General features: G+C 38.8%; 1 protein-coding gene across 1 annotated transcript in view; it reads left to right on the top strand.

The window, feature by feature from the left end:
• Positions 1 to 3,254: 3,254 nt before the first annotated feature.
• Positions 3,255 to 18,947, top strand: part of LOC138713615 (proline-rich protein 36-like) — a 99,367-nt gene continuing 83,674 nt past the window's right edge. Inside the window, exon 1 of the mRNA XM_069845847.1 lies at positions 3,255 to 3,748. The gene's annotated coding sequence lies outside the window, so the exon portion shown is untranslated. The remainder of the gene's footprint in view (positions 3,749 to 18,947) is intronic.

Genomic DNA, 18,947 nt, shown 5'->3' with positions numbered 1-18,947 from the left:
AACAACAGGTGTTACAAACCACGTACAAAAGTATCATCTACAGATCTACGAGTATGTACAGATATGGAAAAAAATTTGGAGCTCCCTTATTGTATGTTTCGCTTACAACACATTGCGCATGTGCAGTAAACAAGAGCCCCTGTATATATGCTACTTGTGGACAGTCGTGTGAAATTGTTGCCTACATACAGGTGGATTCCCATCAAGACTCGCTCCATGAAAGAATTTCGATAAGAGTAAGGACTCGGTGCATATGAGAATGCATAACATTTCTTTTTTTATTACGATTTTGTTGATATGAGCTGTTTGCTCTTTGTAGTGCATTTTCGTGTAACTTTAATGGATCAGTCCTGGAAATGAAAACTGCTGTAACTTTAACTACGCTTTTTCTTGTGTGTAGAACAAATACAAAAGGCGAGAGTAAGATTTTTCCAACATTCTGTTAAATAGTGTAAGATACACAAATTTACAATATTAATAATAATGAATACTAACACTGGACAATTCTGCAAACCACAGTCTGTGGAAAATGTTGTGTGAGCAGCAGTTGTGTGCTGTGCTGACCATCATACAGACTTGCAATATGTAGGCCTACCTGTCTTTAGTATCAGTCCAAAGATAAGTGCATAGCGCATAAAATCTTCACACGCAATTTTTCGTTCAAGTCAAATGTGAACTCTGGTAGACATATTTTCACTCAGAGACACCAAGACTCAAGGGGCTTTAGTAGCACAATCAAAATTACCTCATGCATACCTGTGTGCCCTTCACTCCACAAAAATATAAAGATTGAAGTTAAAACTTTTTTTTTTTTTTCAGAATTTTATCAATCATATAATTATTACTTTTATAAATTTTATTCAGTTCACGATTTTTCCTTTGTATTTGTTTTACAACTTCTCTTATCACTGCATAAATTAATAATATTGAAGAGTTAGTTTGTTTAATCTTCATAGAAGTTTAACTTCATCTCGTTCCTGTTTTGCATCTAGGGATTGCACAAACTAAAAATTAATGATTAGTATTTGTGAATTTAAAAATGGTGTCGTTCTAATAATCTTATTATTAATATAGACAGAACTTCATGTTTATTTCTTAGTAATAATGTTAATTTTACATATCTATATTTCAATGACATAACTTTAATTTTAAATCATCCTGGAAGACCAACTTTCTCGGTGTCATGTTCGATAAGTATCTTAGTTATCTCTTCACATTGATAACCTTTGTAATGCTTTAGACTCCATAAGGGGGGCAAAGACTAATTGGGATTTCCCAGTCTCTGATTGGGTCAAAAACCCTGATGGAACTGATATTTAACCCTTGTGGTAAATTTCAGTGAAGTCCGGAGGGCCTAATTAGTCAAATCCACTCTCCTCACCTTCACGCTGGGGCCCCCTGGGATCTTTCAAGATGCGAAAGAGAGAGTGGTATGCGGATAGGAATGGGAACCTACCGCATTTATAAATCCTAATTTGCAATTTGATATCATGATGAGTTCGTCCCTGGTAAAAAATTCCGGATGTAAACTATCCCCCCAATCGGATGTCCGGGTGGGGGATACTGGGGAAGGACACATCATGAGGCAATACAATGAAAAGAAGAAAAGATCGACGACTGCAACGAGGGACGAGAAGACACCAGTTCTACCAGGTGAGTTGGAAAACATGAAGGAAGCAATGAGAAGAAACAGAGTGGATGTGATGGGAATGTCAGAAGTGAGGTGGGAAAAAGTGATGAGTTGATGAGTGATGAATAGGGCTCGGAAGTTGATGAAATATCATATTTTTTCTTATACATCAGAGATAATGCAGGATACAATATAAACTCTTTACACTTCAATGTGAACCAATACAATCTACTTTTATTTTACATTTATTTACATTATTTGGTCTTTTACTGTTTTTAGGAAATGTTGCATTATTGCCCTATTCTTTTGAATGGACCTTTTTTACGGTGTAATCATAGTCTACATTCCAGAACCTACTGCAGATTGCGTCATGCAGGAATTTGCCTTATGGTTGCAACAACCTTAACTTCTGATCACATGTGTGATGTGATTGTCCCCCATTCAATGCAACAGAACAAATACTGCAGCCGCAGTGCTCGCAGTTAGCATATTGTATTGCACAAGTAAAGACAGTATTAGCGTATAAAATGGACAGTTTCTAATAACATTGTAGGAGGAAGATGACTGTTTGTACAACAAAGATGCACTTATAATACATCACATAAGTATTATTTTAATGTGTTTGAAATTTGTTCCAATAAACATAACAAGCGTCTTTCGAATACTTCCTACAATAAAGGATTATACTTAAGTAAACATACAAACGTGGCCAACATGCTGTCAGTGTTAACACTAAACATCATTACACCATAATAATTATTATAATTTACGTACTTCAGAAGAATGCTCTCCAATTGAGACCACATTTCTAATTTCATGTGTGCACTTACCAACTCTGTGATGCAATGAATATAATTTTGATTATTTACACACAATTGCACTGATAAATTTTCATATATTTTAATACATCAATATATTTGTGACACACCCTCAAAATTAACCAACAAAAAGTACAGAAACATGGATTGAGATTAATGATCCACCTGCTATCTTTTTTAAAGTATCTATGTTACATAGTTCATTAAACGAATTAATTTTGTCCATTTGCAACCACTTAATTTGTTGCTGCTCAAATCTCTGAATGCACTTGTTAGCAAGGTCCATTCTTGTTGAGGAATAAGATTGTCTAATTGTTCCCGTAAACCTGGAAATAGTTATAAGAGACATCTGTTTTAGGACTATTCTTGCACATTTCCTTCTCTGTCTCTAGAAACATGTACTAGATACAAATTGTTTACTTCAAAGTGTTTAATACACACAACTGAATGCTTTGTTGGCGTGAAAATATTTCATAGTATACGAGTAGCTTCCAGCCACATAACTTATCTCTTCAGTTGGAAATTTGAGAACTGTAATGTAACACACTCACTTAAAGCACTCTAGTAATTTTTGGTACACACAGAAACATAACATTTAGGAGCCATCTGTAAATAAAAGAATATGGATGATTTAATTTCAAGTCTAAACTTCTTCATTTCAGTTCTCTGAATTTATTTTTCTTAGAGGTTATGCCTATATTAGAAGTAGCCATTACTACGTGCTTTATCTTTTGATTCCTTTTCAGATTTTACTTTTATGATTCATTTATTGTTAATAGTTTAATTTGGTGACGTATATGTTATCATGCTACTGTCCATCCAAGTGGTTATGTCACACAGTCGTCAAAACAGGGGAAATCACATGACAGTTACTTACTTAACGGGGCCCTTTTCTGTAAATTATTTTAAACAGTTGTATAATATTACGTAAACTTCCAATTCCGTACAGCAAATATTTGCAGAGAAGAACTTAACAGCTCAGCCACTAGCCCTTACAGAGAGGACAGGAGAAACGAGTGGGACGAATTGGGATGAGATGTAACCATTCAGCTGGACAGTACCTATTTATTCTCTTCATTGTATTACGAAGATTTCAGTTCAGAATTACACTGCCTTTTAGCTCGACATGATACAACTGGCAAGCTGATGATGCTAGACGCTTCCACCCAATCGTTGAGCAGCGACCACTTCGAGGAATCCAGCAGACGGTACGCCGAGTGGGAGGAGGAAGTCAGGCTGGAGGAGCTGCGGCATCTGCAGAGAGTGGCGATTCGTCTTTTCGACTTCTCTATGTACTCAGGTACAGTAACTGTTTACATCCTGAAGTAGATGCTCTTTCAGCTATGCACAAGCAGAATCCTAGAGCAGTGCAATCAACTAGTCGGCCACTATTGTTATTCCATTTCAACATGCTTGGGATAGGAACATTTAAAGTAAAACTCAATTTAGGCCATGGCCCTTAAAATTAAAAATATTTGATTCTGATTTAGGCTACATTCATTCCCTTTACAAATGTGTACGGCAAATAGCAAGCGCTGTAATAAAAATGGCTGATTTGTTGGCATTTCCAGCACAAAGGATTGCGGTACTCTGGATATTCACATACTCTGTGAACAAGTTCAGGAGACTTGGATTCTTACTGGTAGGGAATAGGGCATTTATCCAGTGGATTCACTTGTTCAATTTGTCTTAGTTCATAGAACCTGTTCTTAAATGTTTGTAGTTAAAACAAATTAGGTTCTTGACATAAAAGGAAGAATATTAATTTAACATTTTAATACGAAATTATCTAGTTTTTTAATTTTACATTAAATATAATCATATCATATTATTAAATTATTGTTTCTTATCCAAGTGTGCAGGCAGTCAAAACAGAAATACAAAATCGACGGCCCAGCTTGAAAGGGAAACAACTCAAAATTTAAAGTTTAAAGAAACCTGCATTTTGAAGCTTTATGTTGCTGTGAAGAATCAAAAGATCGTTTAACATAATCCAAATTCAATTAATCATGTTTTATGTGTGGTTGAAGCTTTAAACTTTATTTTTCTCAAAACTTTAAATTTTGAGTTGTTTCTCTTTAGAACTGGCCTGTCGATATTACAATGTTTGCAGGCTTGAAACTGATCTGCAATTACTTTGGCAGTCGTCTACCAATATCCCTTTCTCTTTGAGTGCTAATATCGCATACACAATTATGAACCATAATTTAAATAAATAAATAGATTTTCAACTACAAAATACATTATTAAGCACATTAATAAGATAGGGTAAAGGTTGGTAATATCGTGATATGAGTAATATCGTGATAGTTGGTATGAGAATTTATTACAATTTTACTTATCGAGACAAAAATCTGTTTTTTGTGACAATGTATTAAGGACAAGTTCGTGGACAAGTTGCTGCATAAAATCGGTCCTTCTCTCGCTCAGTAAAAGCATGATAAGCTATCAAACACAGTATCACGATATAACTCTTATCACAACATTAACAAGATGTACCCTACTTCGTTTTCCTCTCTCCTACAATTTGTTATTCCATTTGAATGAAATATATTATTTCCTTCTTTTAAAGTATTGACAATTCATAGGGAATGGAATATTTCTCGAATTTTGGAAAAAAATATTTCTCAACATCTAATTACAGTAAATATACATTTTTCAATTCATTTATGCCTGATTTGAATTCGTGAAACATCGCGAAATCCGTATCAAGTCGGGAATGCGATTTTTTAAGCAATTAGGGAATTATGTGCGCGAATTTTCAATTTTTATTTTTTTTTACTACAATCGATAATCGATAGCTGTCGCACAGATAAGGTCGATATTTATGGTCGCTAGTATTGCACATTCGATACTGAATCTGTTTTAGTCAACGGTCAACGAGCTAGAAGGTTTTAATTCAAATATCTGGTCTAAACACACTCCTGACATCATATCTGATACATGTAGCGATGTGCAAGAATCGTATTGTAAGCATGGTAAGCATTGTGAGCCTGCTGAATGCATCCTTAGTTCATATTATTTTGGAGCATGTTGAGTGTGTTTGTTTTATTTGTTTATAGTGTCACACATAGGCGAAATAACATTATTATGTTCCCGTGCAAGTGAGGCTACAAGAATGTTTAATAATAAAATAGCTCCAATAGAGCTTTCCAGTATATAAGGCATGGGTTTTATTGCACAGACAAAAGTACAGTCATGTGTAAATTTTGTAATTGTGAGGTCTCGTGGGAAAGAAGAGATACTGTTGAGAAAGATTTGAAGTCGGTAAAACATGCATCGGCAATTAATTTTTGCAAGGAAGACGAGCAATCTCTTGTGCTGACTTCTATTGCCACTTGTTTTTGCAGTGTGCAAAACAAAAAGAAAACTTGCGAATATCTGGGAAAAGGTGTTGTAAAGACTTTATAAAAACGAACATACCAATTTCCAAGCTCGAAAACGAACAATGTGAAAATACTGAAAAATTCAATTTTCCCATTTGAAAATCCCACATTTTGCACTTCGAACTCAACAAAAAATTCCAGTCTCTAACGATTCAGAATGCTTTATGGTTGCTGGGTCGTTAGTAGTCAATATCATTTAAGCTGTGCTCATGTTTGAATCTAAATCCACACAGCAATCAAGTCTTCAAAAGGCTTGTTTTTTAAGATCCGATGCATGCGAGGTGAGAGACCACACTATACGAGCAATAGTGAGTGGTTTGTAAAGCTAAGAGGTGCGCGGTCAGAAGTGCATTCCACCTTGATTGTCTCAAATTCGGCAATCCTGAGTATGAGGCTTTTACATGAGGTGGGTCCTTCATCTTTCCATGCAAGAAATGTTTATCATCAGAAAGATTGTCAAGGGGTGACAGTACAAAAGTTCATGTCAGTTCACAGCATGTTTCAACCAAGCTATCACTGGTGAGAGAACAACAGGATGGAGTCTGCAATAGGTCGCCTATCAAGAAAATTTTATCTTCTGAGAGAACATTAAGTCTGCCAGAGATACGTACATGATACCAAATCTCTTACAGTCCAACTAGAAACAGTAAGATTAAACATGCAAAATACATTCGATACCCTCAGTCAAGTACTTAGTTATGTCATTATTCTAGAATCTGACATAAGAGATCTAAAAGAGAGCTCTTCACTTAAAAATTGCATGTGTTTGCTAGTAGCTAACAGAAATTCCTCCAGTGTCTTGACATGGTAGTGTGGTCCAAAAAACCGAACTTTCAAAAATTCAAATTCCCACAAGGCTAATATTATGCATTAATGTGTAAAACAAGCACAAAAAATTTCTTTAAAATATTACCATTTATAAGTCGCTCCAGAGCTGAGAAGTTTATAATGTGTAACATAGTGAAAGAAAAAAGTCAGAGCAGCTTTTGAAGGAGTAGAAAACTCTTATCGGTGTTTGGATAAAAGTTATAGAAGAAACTGTTTCTATTCATCTTCGTCAATGTCTCATTGTACTTTGGGAACAGGTTGATAGTGCGTTCTGTCGTGTCATTTACTACTTTCGTCTAAGAGGAGCAATCACGAAGTTCCTTGAAAACCACTCTGTAGGAAGTCTGCACAGGAAAGATTGAGATTTGTCTCTTTCTATTTCAATCTTCAAATAAATAACCGGTTCTTAATGTTACAGGATTCTCCAATTTCAGGTTTTCCAATTTAGCCATTGTCTGTAGTCATTGAGGAGTATCAGGTTTCTGTGGAGGCTGCAAGTTTGTTACTATATTTTTCTTTTTTGCTGGTTAAACGAATTGAGTCCGCAACAGACCACATTATTTAAAGCCTGTTTAGTAAATGATGATGATGATGATGATGATGATGATGATGATTGTGATGATTTTTCTTTTTCTCTGTGGTCACTTGGTCATCAAAAAAACAACTAGATGCTCAGAGAGAAACCAAAGATGTTGGCAAAATGCCATAATAACCTATAATTGTGCTTTCTTATCTACAGTTTGGTTGGGATATTTCTTATGGAGAGTAAGAAGCTTGATATCATTATATGGACTTTGAATACCAACAAATACTCTCTAACATTAATACTGGAAAGCTTTCCTGTTTAGCATTGCAAGCGGCAGCGAAAAGTAACAGTGCTGCCATCTAGCAGCTTGAAACGTTCGCACACTCCGTGCATCGTGCTGGATTACGTGAGGAAAAGAGGGGAGGTGTGCATTTGATTTCAATAAGAAACTGCAAAGCAATAAATAGTATACTTTAGAGTCACTTTGTTCATAACATTTTTAATTAATAACAAATTACAAAGTTATTAGAATAGAAATGAATTGATAAATTCTCATATTTTCAAATTTGATGAAATTTAGTTGTGAATGACTTTAGCAGCTTTCATACATCGCTTGTTTTGTTTTTTAGCTGTATGGTTGTCCATTTTATTTTTGATGTAACAATTTATTAACACATTGAAATATTTATCAATGAAGACATTGGCACAGTCACTGCAAATGGACATGTTAACAAGGAGCACTACCATTTTAACTAGTTCTTTTTTTACACCAATTCTAGTTTTACAAATAACATGATCAATTTCTTTGAAAACATCAGAACACAATTGGCTGAGCATTAGAGAAACATCATTAGGGAGAACAATTTTTGAATTTTTACAGTATTTTTTATTTGCGATGTGCGTTGTTACATCATTGTTGGGGTTTTCTTTACAAGATAAATTTCTACGACAAATTTTGTGATTTATTCTGCTACACACCCAACCTGCAACATAAGCCCTTGCATTTTCTTGCAACACGGTTTCTTCATTTGTATGCTGTACATTTTTGTCATCAATAGTTACATCCGAATCGGAGACATCTGTAATGCCTGGACTGCAAAAATTCAATTTAGCTGCCTCGATATCTCCTTTCTTGAGTAAGAAAGAACAAACATCAGCTTCACAGTTGCTTGTTTCAGGAGGACTTAGGAATTGATTCATCATGGTTGCCCGAATTGTAGCTTTAAACTTCGAGCAGTCTGGAGTTACGTTGTTTCTACCCTTAGATCGAATAATAGAAAAGAGATTTTCTATGCAGTCTTGTGTTAATCTTCTTGTTATTAAAAATTTAAATCCATAATTATAATGCAATTCTTTCCATAGCAGTTTTAAAGATTGTAAATTTTCTAGCCAGCCATTTATACATTTTGGGTTCATTTTCCTATTGTTTATTACCTGAATATTTCTAGATGTTTTTTTCTATTTCATTAAAAAAATTCCAATGTGTGGAATTTTCACTTAGGGCCTATTTAAGGCTTTACTAGTTTGGAAACTAGAAGAGTTAAAACAATCAAAAGCTTTATCCAGGAACAGGATGAAGTCTGCAGTAGGTTGAGCCTCCTCTGGTAACTGTTTGAATGTTATGAGTGTTGCCATAGCTTTTCCTACAGAATGACTTAATAAATGTGTAGCAAGGCACACTCGCATCGGTGTGAATGGGGGTAGATTCAAGTGATTAAGTTTTACTTTAGGACAAAGTCGGGGATTCATATCTTTATCTATCTACCTCTGCAGTTGCGAGTGTCGTTAAATAAAACATAACATTAACATATCTTTATCCATAAAATAAAGTTTTTCTAGGTATTCCCACTTAATTAATTTATCAAATAGCTTAAAATTATAATGTTTTAAATTATTCCTTACGCTCTTAATCATGAAACAAATAAATTTTTTCACCATCGTGTCCAAAATAAGGCTGTACTTCATTACATCCAAGCAGTCTTCTCAATTTAGTGTTGTTTGATCCTTGGTTGAAACAATCGCTTTAGGGATAAATCCCGTATCTTTTTTTTTATTTATTACATCAAGCAGATGTGATTTTAAGATCTCTGCAGGCATGGCATCTTTCGATAGAAAATAACCAATGGTTTGCTTAAAATTTTTACACATTCCTCGAATCATAAAAACCATTGCTTGGTTTGCAAGTGGTACCTCTGAATCTTTTACGTTAGTTGGAGATTGTTGGTTAGGGCTGTGTATACCCAATTCAATGAATCCCTCAAAAATGTCCACTTTAGCATTGTACGTTATATTTTCCTTCAAATACATTTCATCTACAACAATTGTTACTACCTTTTCATTTAGTGGCAGCATTCCAGACTTTACTTTTAATAATTGTAAAATGGTGGGATTTATACCGGGGCCTATACCAAATCCATGAAGCCAATTTCGGAGAGATTTGACTGTTGGCAAACACAATTTTCTCCTTAAAAATCTGTAGCCCTGAGGTGAGCAATAATGGAGTGCCAATGCAAAACTTTTATCGTAACTGGAATACCGCCTTCCCATTTTTTTCTTTCTTTTTAAGCACACTTGCGACATAATGAATTCATCATTAGAAACAATTTTGATTAAATCAGTATTTGAACTGGTTGTCTTCAGAGCTCTCACGTCCGCCCTAAGAGATGAAATAATTTGTTTGTGTTTAGATCAACTTTTGAGCTGCAATCAATTTCTTAGAAAGTGTCTTTATCTGAAGATCTTGAGCCATCTTTGACCTTTTAGGATTTCTTGCATCTTAAAAAATAAACAGGGACTTAATTTAGTGAAATATTAATAACGTCTTGAAAGTCTAGGGCTAGGTAAATAATATTTTACGAATAACTAACTGAATCAGTTTTTATGAGAAAACATGAGTTCACACACTTTCTTCACAAAATCAATAATTCGTATTTTTATGTTATATATCACAATATGCGTCTATTTAGTTTGAAAAAGTCATGACTTTCAGTATTTTATATGGAGAAACTATAAAGAAATTGTGTTTGGTATGATGGAAGTAAAGTAGTTTTATGCAGTTTAATAACTGATTCACTTAGCACAGAGAACATGTTATTGCTAATGTACTATCTGATTATGAGGTACCTGGTAGAGGAATATTGTCGTTTCTGTCTGGAATCGGAGAACTGTTGCCTCCTCGATGGAAGGTCTAATGCGTTTCTTTGGGGACCTTCACGGTTCTTTCATCGTACTTTGACCCATATTTTCGGAAGAAGGAGCTGTTAAATTCAGTGAAGGAATAGCTGTTCTCTTCAGTCTGTTATTAAAAAAATATATTAAAAATTAACAGGTCTATGACTCATTTGAAACTTCGGTACTTTTCCAATTACACCTTATTTTTACTTACTCCTGACTTTTCAAATTAGAGTTATTGAAGTCCGATAATCTAAAGTGATCTGAACATATTCTGTGATTTTTGTACAGATACTCTGTTCCTCTAGTTTTAAACGTTTCGTCTAGGTCCTGTCTTTTACATTTATTTACCCATATGGCACATCTATAAGACAAAAACAAATAACAGTAATAATAATAATAATAATAATAATATGATGATGATGATGATGATGATGATGGTGAGGACACGAGACCTGTCATGTGAATCGTGCGAGTGGAGAAAGAATGAGCTAACAGAAAGAGAGTTTGTTTCATGATTAAAATTATACGAATCTACTGACACGAAAGTTCATCTCAGACTAATTATCTTCCTTCTCCATACCCATTGGTGATAGCCACAGCACATGATAAGGTCACAGAACAAGTTATCTACTGACTCTACTGTAATAATCATCATCATCCTGTGGCAGAAAAGTAATAGACTACTCGTATTTACATGACTACTCACTTCGGAAATCTGAAGAACGATCTAGCATCTTTTTGCCAAGCGTAGTTTTTACAGAAGAACACAGAACAAACAATTCCACTTTTCCCTGATATTTTGTGGAACAGCCATGAGAATAATCCTTACGACTTACACCACGTGTTGAAGTACAAAACTCTTGTTAGATGCAGTTTACCGCGCTACGTGTCACGTTACAACTTACACCTTGTGTTGAAGTACAAAACTCTTGTTAGATGCAGTTTACCGCGCTACGTGTCAAGTTACGACTTACACCTTGTGTTGAAGTACAAAACTCAAAACGCTATAATGTTGCAATACATTAGAGATGACTGCATTTCTATTTTGGGCACAGCAACCATCACTGTAAAATATTTTGTTTTTATTTTTATCGCAGTCTTTTATTTCTGTGTCTAAGAAATTCGCAATGCATGTTGCAAACACGTTGGCGTCCAGTCCCCCTTCATCTTCATGCCAAACATAACATACTACAGATCCGTCGCCTAAATTGTAAATTGTGAAATTATGACATGCTAATTTCTGTTTAAAATACATAGAACTGGCTTGAGTAGCAGGAACTAGCTGAACCGCTTGAACATCCATGGTAAACACACAGCATTTACCTTCTTCTGCTTCCTTTTTGTCTACAGATTTTTCCTGTCTTGCTCTCTCTTTCTTCAACTGATGTGCATTATAATCATCATCTGAAACATTGTGTAGTTTATAAGAAAGGCCCGGTCGAGGTGGGTTCCTCCAAGTGGTGACCGGGGGGTGCAATGGTGGCTCTCGTGCTCTTCTTTTCGGCCATTTTTCGTCCCATCACCAACCACTCCTCTTCGTTCTCTCTTCTTTTTCATCACTATTTCTCTCCGCCGGCCGCCATTGCATGCGGAACGCCCACCACATCATCATAGCCATTTTCACCTCTCCATCCCCGCTGTTTTTGTTCTTGCCACGTCCGCCACCATGACGGGATTTGTTAACAATGCCTGATGAGGCTTTATTCTTCTTCCCCTTCTAATTCTTATATCTATTATTAGGTTAAGTTTCTTAGGTTTATAACTCCCGTCTCACCAGCGGGGATCTTTCCTATCTCCGTGGTCCTGTCCCACGGTTTCGAGCGCGACTTCCAACTTGTGTGGCCCGACAGGGCGCCCAGCAACGAAGCAATAGTGGACCCTTCATACTGCCCCTATATGCAAGTCTAGGTGCGGAGCCTGGACCAGTAGTCATGTACACTCACGTGGAGCCCCAATGGGGGCCCGGAGCGACTTAAACGTCCCGGTGACCGATTCTGCTCGCCGGGGCGGATATATCGCTCCAACATGTTACCGCTGACGTATGGGTGTCGCAGTGTAATCAACCACAAGTCCCCTGAAGCTGCGTGCGGTCTCGGATTGCTCCGGCTTTGGGAGGGTCGGTCGGAGTTAGCCGCAGTAGTCTGGCACTTGTATTCAGTGTAGAGTGGGGAGCCACGGGCGGTTATTCCCGTGGTAGGGGCATAAAACTGCGACACGCCTCTGGTGTAAGACTTGCCATTAGGTGTGTAATGACCAGTTTGAAGGGTAACTTGCGTGAAGTGGGGTGCTTGGGATCGGGCTGTGGGGGGGTCCCCACGGCCGGCACAGACCGAGAAGACTTTTTTGGTGTCTTTTTCTTCCGCCCCCCCGGTGGCAGGCTGACGCCGACGGTTCCGTAGGGGGGGCCAGTTTCAAAATGGCTTCTACGCGCTCTTCTTCTCCTTCTTCAGAAAAAAGTAATAAGAAACATAAGACAGGAGAAAGTACGACTGGTGGTCATATGACGAAAATTGCTATGGAATTGGACCCTGAGAAAGTTACTGTAAAAGTGCCGCCTCCAAAGTTTATCAGTATGACATTGGACGGAACGGAAAAAACTATGAAAGACATTAGTCCATTCTACGTGAGACGTGCGCTCGATGGACTCGTTGGAAAGGTCAGAAATGCAACTCGACTCCGCAACGGTAGTCTCCTCGTTGAGACTGCATCTGCTAAACAGAGTGAGACGCTGTTGAAAGCAAAGTTGCTGGGGTCATACCCCATCAGAGTTGAACGACACTCCTCGCTTAACACCACGCGAGGAGTTGTGCATACAGATTCTCTAGATGGTCTATCAGACGAAGAGATCCAATTAGAGCTGGCGGAACAGTCCGTGTCCAAGGCTTACCGTTTAATACGGAAGCGGGACGGACGGACTGAACCCCTGAGCACAGTCTTTCTGACCTTTGAAACGTCTCTCTTGCCAGAATATATCTTTGTTGGGTATGAGCGTGTCCCTGTGCGTGCGTATGTGCCGAACCCAATGCGGTGCTTTAGGTGCCAACGGTTCGGACATACGCAAAAACGTTGCACAAACAATATCATCTGTGCAAAGTGCGGAGGTGCAGACCATGGGGATTCCCCATGTACTGGCGCCGAGCACTGTGTGAATTGTTCTGGGGACCATGCTTCAAATTCTAAAAACTGCCCAAAGTATATGCTGGAAAAGACGATTCAAGAGCTTCGAGTCCGGGAAAATATTAGCTTCTTTGAGGCACGTAAGCGTATTTTAGATAAAGAAAAGAAGGCAACTGAAAAGTCCTATGCGTCTGTACTGCAGAGAGCAACAGAGGGAATCGATGCCACCACACAAACGCCACCTCTTACGAACATACCTGGGAAGCGAATTGAGATCGCAACCCAGACATATGTAGACGCCGCTACTCAGACTGCTGAGTCAGACGACACTTGTGGACTTGACATCAGGCCTTACGTCCCTAAGAAAATTATTGCTATGACAGCAGAGAAGGATTGTAGGCCTAGTAGAACACCAGAACGTCGCACTCCTAGTTCGGGTGGCAGGTCGAGATCACGTTCTCGATCACGTCCTCGATCAAGATCGCGATCAGGAGTGCGACGAACTGCAAGTGAGTCGCCGGAGTCGAAGACAAAGCAGTCGCAGGCAAAAGCATCTTCCCATAGAAAGGAAAAGAAGAGAAGATCCCCTGTTAAGCCACCAACATGATATAGCTCCTCTTGATGACTGATATTGTACAGTGGAATGTGAACGGTGTACGCAGCAGATATACAGAACTACAGCAATTGATCTATCATGAAAACCCTGCTATTTTATGTCTCCAGGAGACACACCTTCGGCCCGAAAACTCCCTAAGTATCTCGGGATACTACGTTCACCGGTACGATCACCTTGCCGGTATTCGTGCCAACGGAGGTTGTGCTCTCCTATTCCGCCAAAGTATCTTTTCCTCTGTTATCAACATCAACAGCCCACATCAATGCATAGCCGCTCGAGTCACTCTACCTTCCATCCAGTTCTCAATAGTCTCTGTATATATACCCCCAGACACACCTTTCACAGTGCATGACATTGAAGACATTTTCTCGCAGGTACCTGCTCCATATTTGGTAGTGGGGGATTTTAATGCATCCCACCACTCATGGGGCTCAAATTCCGATGATGACAGAGGAAATAAAATAGCAGAGGTATGTACCCGTCTAAATCTTGTTACCCTGAATTCAGGGGAAGCAACACATCTCTCCTTAGCTTACGGTACATACTCCATGATAGATATCTCCATTTGTAGCCCAGTTTTGTCCACGCATTTCGAGTGGTCTGTGATTCACGACCTACATGGTAGTGACCACTATCCCATTCGAATGCGTATGTCCGCTTTACGTCCGGCGGAATCTCGATCTCCAAACTGGGTTCTTAAAAAGGCGGACTGGGTCGGATTTTCGGAGTCCATATCATTCGATGATAACGGACATGAAAATGTGGACTCCGTAGTAGACCATTTCTCAAATGTGGTTATAAAGTCAGCGGAACTATCTATCCCCCGGTCGTCCTGCAGGCCAAAACGCTTCTCTGTCCCCTGGTGGACGGATGCCTGCAGAGATGCAATACGTGACCGCAAACGTGCTTTACGCCAATTTGAGCGCCATCCGACCCAAGAATGTTTTGTCCAGTTTAAACGTCTTCGAGCCAAAGCTCGTCGCATTGTGTGTGATGCTAAGAAGACGTCCTGGACAAATTACGTCAGTTCATTGAAACACAACGTCCCAGCTAACACCATATGGGACAAAGTCCGTCGAATAATGGGGAAACGTAGTTCTGTAATTCCGGGCCTTCTAAACAATGGAGTAACGACCACCAGTCCAATAGACATTGCTGAAATATTTGCTACCACATTTTCACAAATAAGCAGCTCAAATAATTACGACCCGGAATTTCTGAAAATCAAAGATACTGCAGAAAAACGAAACCTAAATTTTCAATCTGACAACACTGAAGACTACAATGCACCGTTCACATCCGAGGAGCTGGAGGCGGCACTAGACACATCCCCTGACACCTCCCCTGGCCCTGATAACATCCATAACCGCATGCTTCGTCATCTTCCACCAGCTGGAAAATCCTTTCTTCTGTCTATGTACAATAGAATCTGGACTGAGGGTGTATTTCCATCTGCTTGGCGTTCTGCCATTGTAATTCCAGTCCAGAAACCGGGAAAGGACCCTTCTTTACCTGGCAATTACAGGCCAATCTGTCTCACCAGCTGTGTGTGCAAGGTTATGGAAAAGATGATAAGCAAACGCCTGATGTGGGTACTCGAATCGGGAAACCGATTATCTAACATCCAATGTGGTTTTCGCAAGCGCAGATCCGCCGCAGACCATCTTGTTCGGCTGGAGACCGCCATTAGAGATGCTTTCCTCAAGAAGGAACATCTTGTGGCGGTCTTTTTTGATCTAGAAAAGGCTTACGATACCACGTGGCGTTTTGGAATTCTGCAAACCCTGTATGACTGGGGACTTCGTGGCAGTCTGCCAACGTTTATTGAGAAGTTCATGGCAGAGCGGTATTTCCGAGTTCGAGTAGGCACCACACTTTCTAACGAACATCTCCAAGAAAATGGCGTTCCGCAGGGGTCTGTATTAAGTGTTCTTCTTTTCTGCATTGCGATCAGTGGCATTGCCCACTGTGTAGGTAACCGAGTATCTTCTCTCTTGTACGTTGATGACTTCAGTCTATATTACAGTTCCCGATACCTCCCATCTATCGGTCGACAGTTGCAACTGGTCATCAATGTGCTATCGGAGTGGTCTCTTCGCAATGGCTTTAAATTCTCCACTCAAAAGACGCAGTGTGTCCACTTCTACAACCAACGTGGACTCCATCCACATCCTGACCTGCGTCTTAATGGAGTGGAATTGCAATATACAGACACTGCGAGGTTTTTGGGCCTTATCTTTGATTATAAATTAACGTGGGAGGCGCATATCCGTGATTTGAGAAGGCGTTGTGAAAAATCTTTAAACATTTTACGCCTTTTGTCAGGGGTTCGCTGGGGTGCAGACCGCATAGTGCTTTTACGTCTATATCGTTCTCTTATCCGTTCAAAGCTAGATTATGGCTGTTTTATCTATGGCTCAGCAAATAAATCTAAGCTACGTTTCTTAGACACTATCCATCATCATGGGATACGACTCGCTACAGGTGCCTTCCGAATGAGTCGGATAGCGAGCCTGTATTGTGAAGCGGGGGAACCATCACTGTATCGGCGACGTAATGTCCTGTTGTGCTCATATGCGGTTAAACTCCGCTCGCAGCCTGAGCACAATTCTTTCGACTCTTTCCATCATTCGTCTCTTTACGGCCGATACAGTGAAAATCCACGGAGACCTCGTCCAGCAGGTGTGCGATTCCGTGAACTGCTCTCTGAGCTCGACGTCGATCTACCATCCGTTCGCACACTAGAATACACCACCACTCCACCGTGGATTATGCGACGCCCCATGTTTGATGTAAGCCTGAGCCAAAGTTTTAAGAATTTTACACCAGCTTTTGTTTATAGACTTGGTTTTAGTGAACTTTTATCCCGATATCCAAATTATTCTTTAGTTTATACTGACGGATCCCGAGTAAATGATTGTGTTGGTTGCTCCTTCGTTGCAAATGGACAGATATTTAAATATAAACTGAGCGAATATACCAGTGTTTTTACTGCAGAATTATATGCTTTTTACAGAGTTTTATTGTTTTTAATTCGAGAACCTCGGGGCAGATACCTAATCTGCTCCGACTCTTTAAGTGCCATTCAGTCTTTGCAGTGTCTCTATTCAGAGGATCCCCTTGTGTTAAGAACTCAGCAGCTGTTCCACACACTCTTAAGCTCTGATTGCGAGATTGGAGTAGTGTGGATTCCTGGCCATGTCGGAATTCGTGGGAATGAGGCCGCAGATGCTGCAGCCAAAGATGGTGCCACGAATGGCATTGTGGTATATTGGCGCGAGAGGTGGCAAGACTTACAAAATTATTTGAAATGTAGAATATGGTGGCAATGGGAAGGAGAATGGTCTGCACAAGAGGAAAACAAATTACGAAGAATAAAGAATACTGTTCGAGTTTGGGATTCGTCCACAAGAGCGTCACGACACGAAGAAGTTTTACTCACCCGGTTGAGGATTGGCCACTGTTATCTGACACATGGCCATCTGCTACGTGGCGAGCTTCAGCCGGAGTGTGATCTATGCCATGTTCCACTTACAGTGGAACATTTTTTATTACATTGTAGAAAATATGACCGTGTCCGTCGGCAATATGGAATTCGGCCGACTCTTCGTGACGCTCTTGGAAATGATTTTAATTGTACAAATGCAGTCCTGAGATTTTTATCGAGTACTGGACTTGACAGGGTGATTTAGTTTTTGACCCGTTTTAATTATCCTCCGGACCCTTTACATCCGGAGGTTACACTTGTTATTTAGTATATAAGTTTTTTAACAAACTTGACATTCGGACCTTTTACATCCGAGTATTTTAGAAATACGCCAGATAATTTATTTATGGTAGCATTTGTATTGTTATTTTATCTCTTTTTAAATATTAGTTAAGGTCAGATTTTTATAATGTTTTATGCATCACCCTGTTGAAACTGCATTTGTGTACCTCGTTTTAATCGTGACAACGTTTTTTAGTTATTTAAGCATTCTGATTATTGTATAGTTTCTGTTTAAAGAATTTTAGACAAGGGCGCAAATAGCCATAGATGCTGACGCGCCCTTTTTAAACCCCACTAACTATTATAAGAAAGGCACAGATCACACTCATCTTTCTTTGGTTTGAAAAGGGCAATGTTGTGTTCCTTAATGAGTTTCACAAATAAGTCTCTACCAGCCACAGGTTGAATATTATTGCAGCTGCTGCACTCTTCTTTAAATACTCTATAAAGTTCACTGAATGATGAGAAATGTGGCTCCAAATAAAGCTTGGAAGTAGATGCTCTGCAATAATGGGATGGCAATTTCGGAATTTTATCAAGAAATTTAGAAACATTATTTTTCATTAAGCTATTTCCATCTTTACGAACTTCCTTTGATTTTGAATCTCCCTCTGCTGTGTCTTTGACCCAACTGCTGACCGACCATTCACCAATCCCTAACGTTGAAAGGAACATTTCCTTGCACACAGGTATTACATTATCCTTTATTTTTAAATTGTACTGGAAACTGCATTTTCTTCTTGATTCTCCTATTGTTGTTTTTTGTTTAACATCTTTCCTGTTTACCAGAGTAGCAACATAAATTTTTCTTTGATCCCAATTCATGTGTGACCAGAAAAATTTAAATATTTCAGTTCGGTTCTCTTCAGTTATGGAAGAGCACTTTCTTTTGTTTTTTGATCTTAAACACAATTGGGATGAGCACCGCGGTCCAATTTGACGTGGCTCTCTTGTTATTTCTATTTTGCCTTCCTTTTTTTTACTAAGGCTCTTATATTCTTCATCTTTCATTCTAAAATTTTTTGTTTTATTTCTTTTCCACAGTGTGGGGTCTGCTTTTCCTTTTTGAGCACGTTTTTTAAT

This window comes from Periplaneta americana, chromosome 14, assembly GCF_040183065.1.
Source record: "Periplaneta americana isolate PAMFEO1 chromosome 14, P.americana_PAMFEO1_priV1, whole genome shotgun sequence".
NCBI classification, from domain to species: Eukaryota; Metazoa; Arthropoda; class Insecta; order Blattodea; family Blattidae; genus Periplaneta; species Periplaneta americana.
The sequence above is the reverse complement of the archived record's forward strand: the minus strand, read 5'-3'. Positions and strand labels throughout refer to the sequence as shown.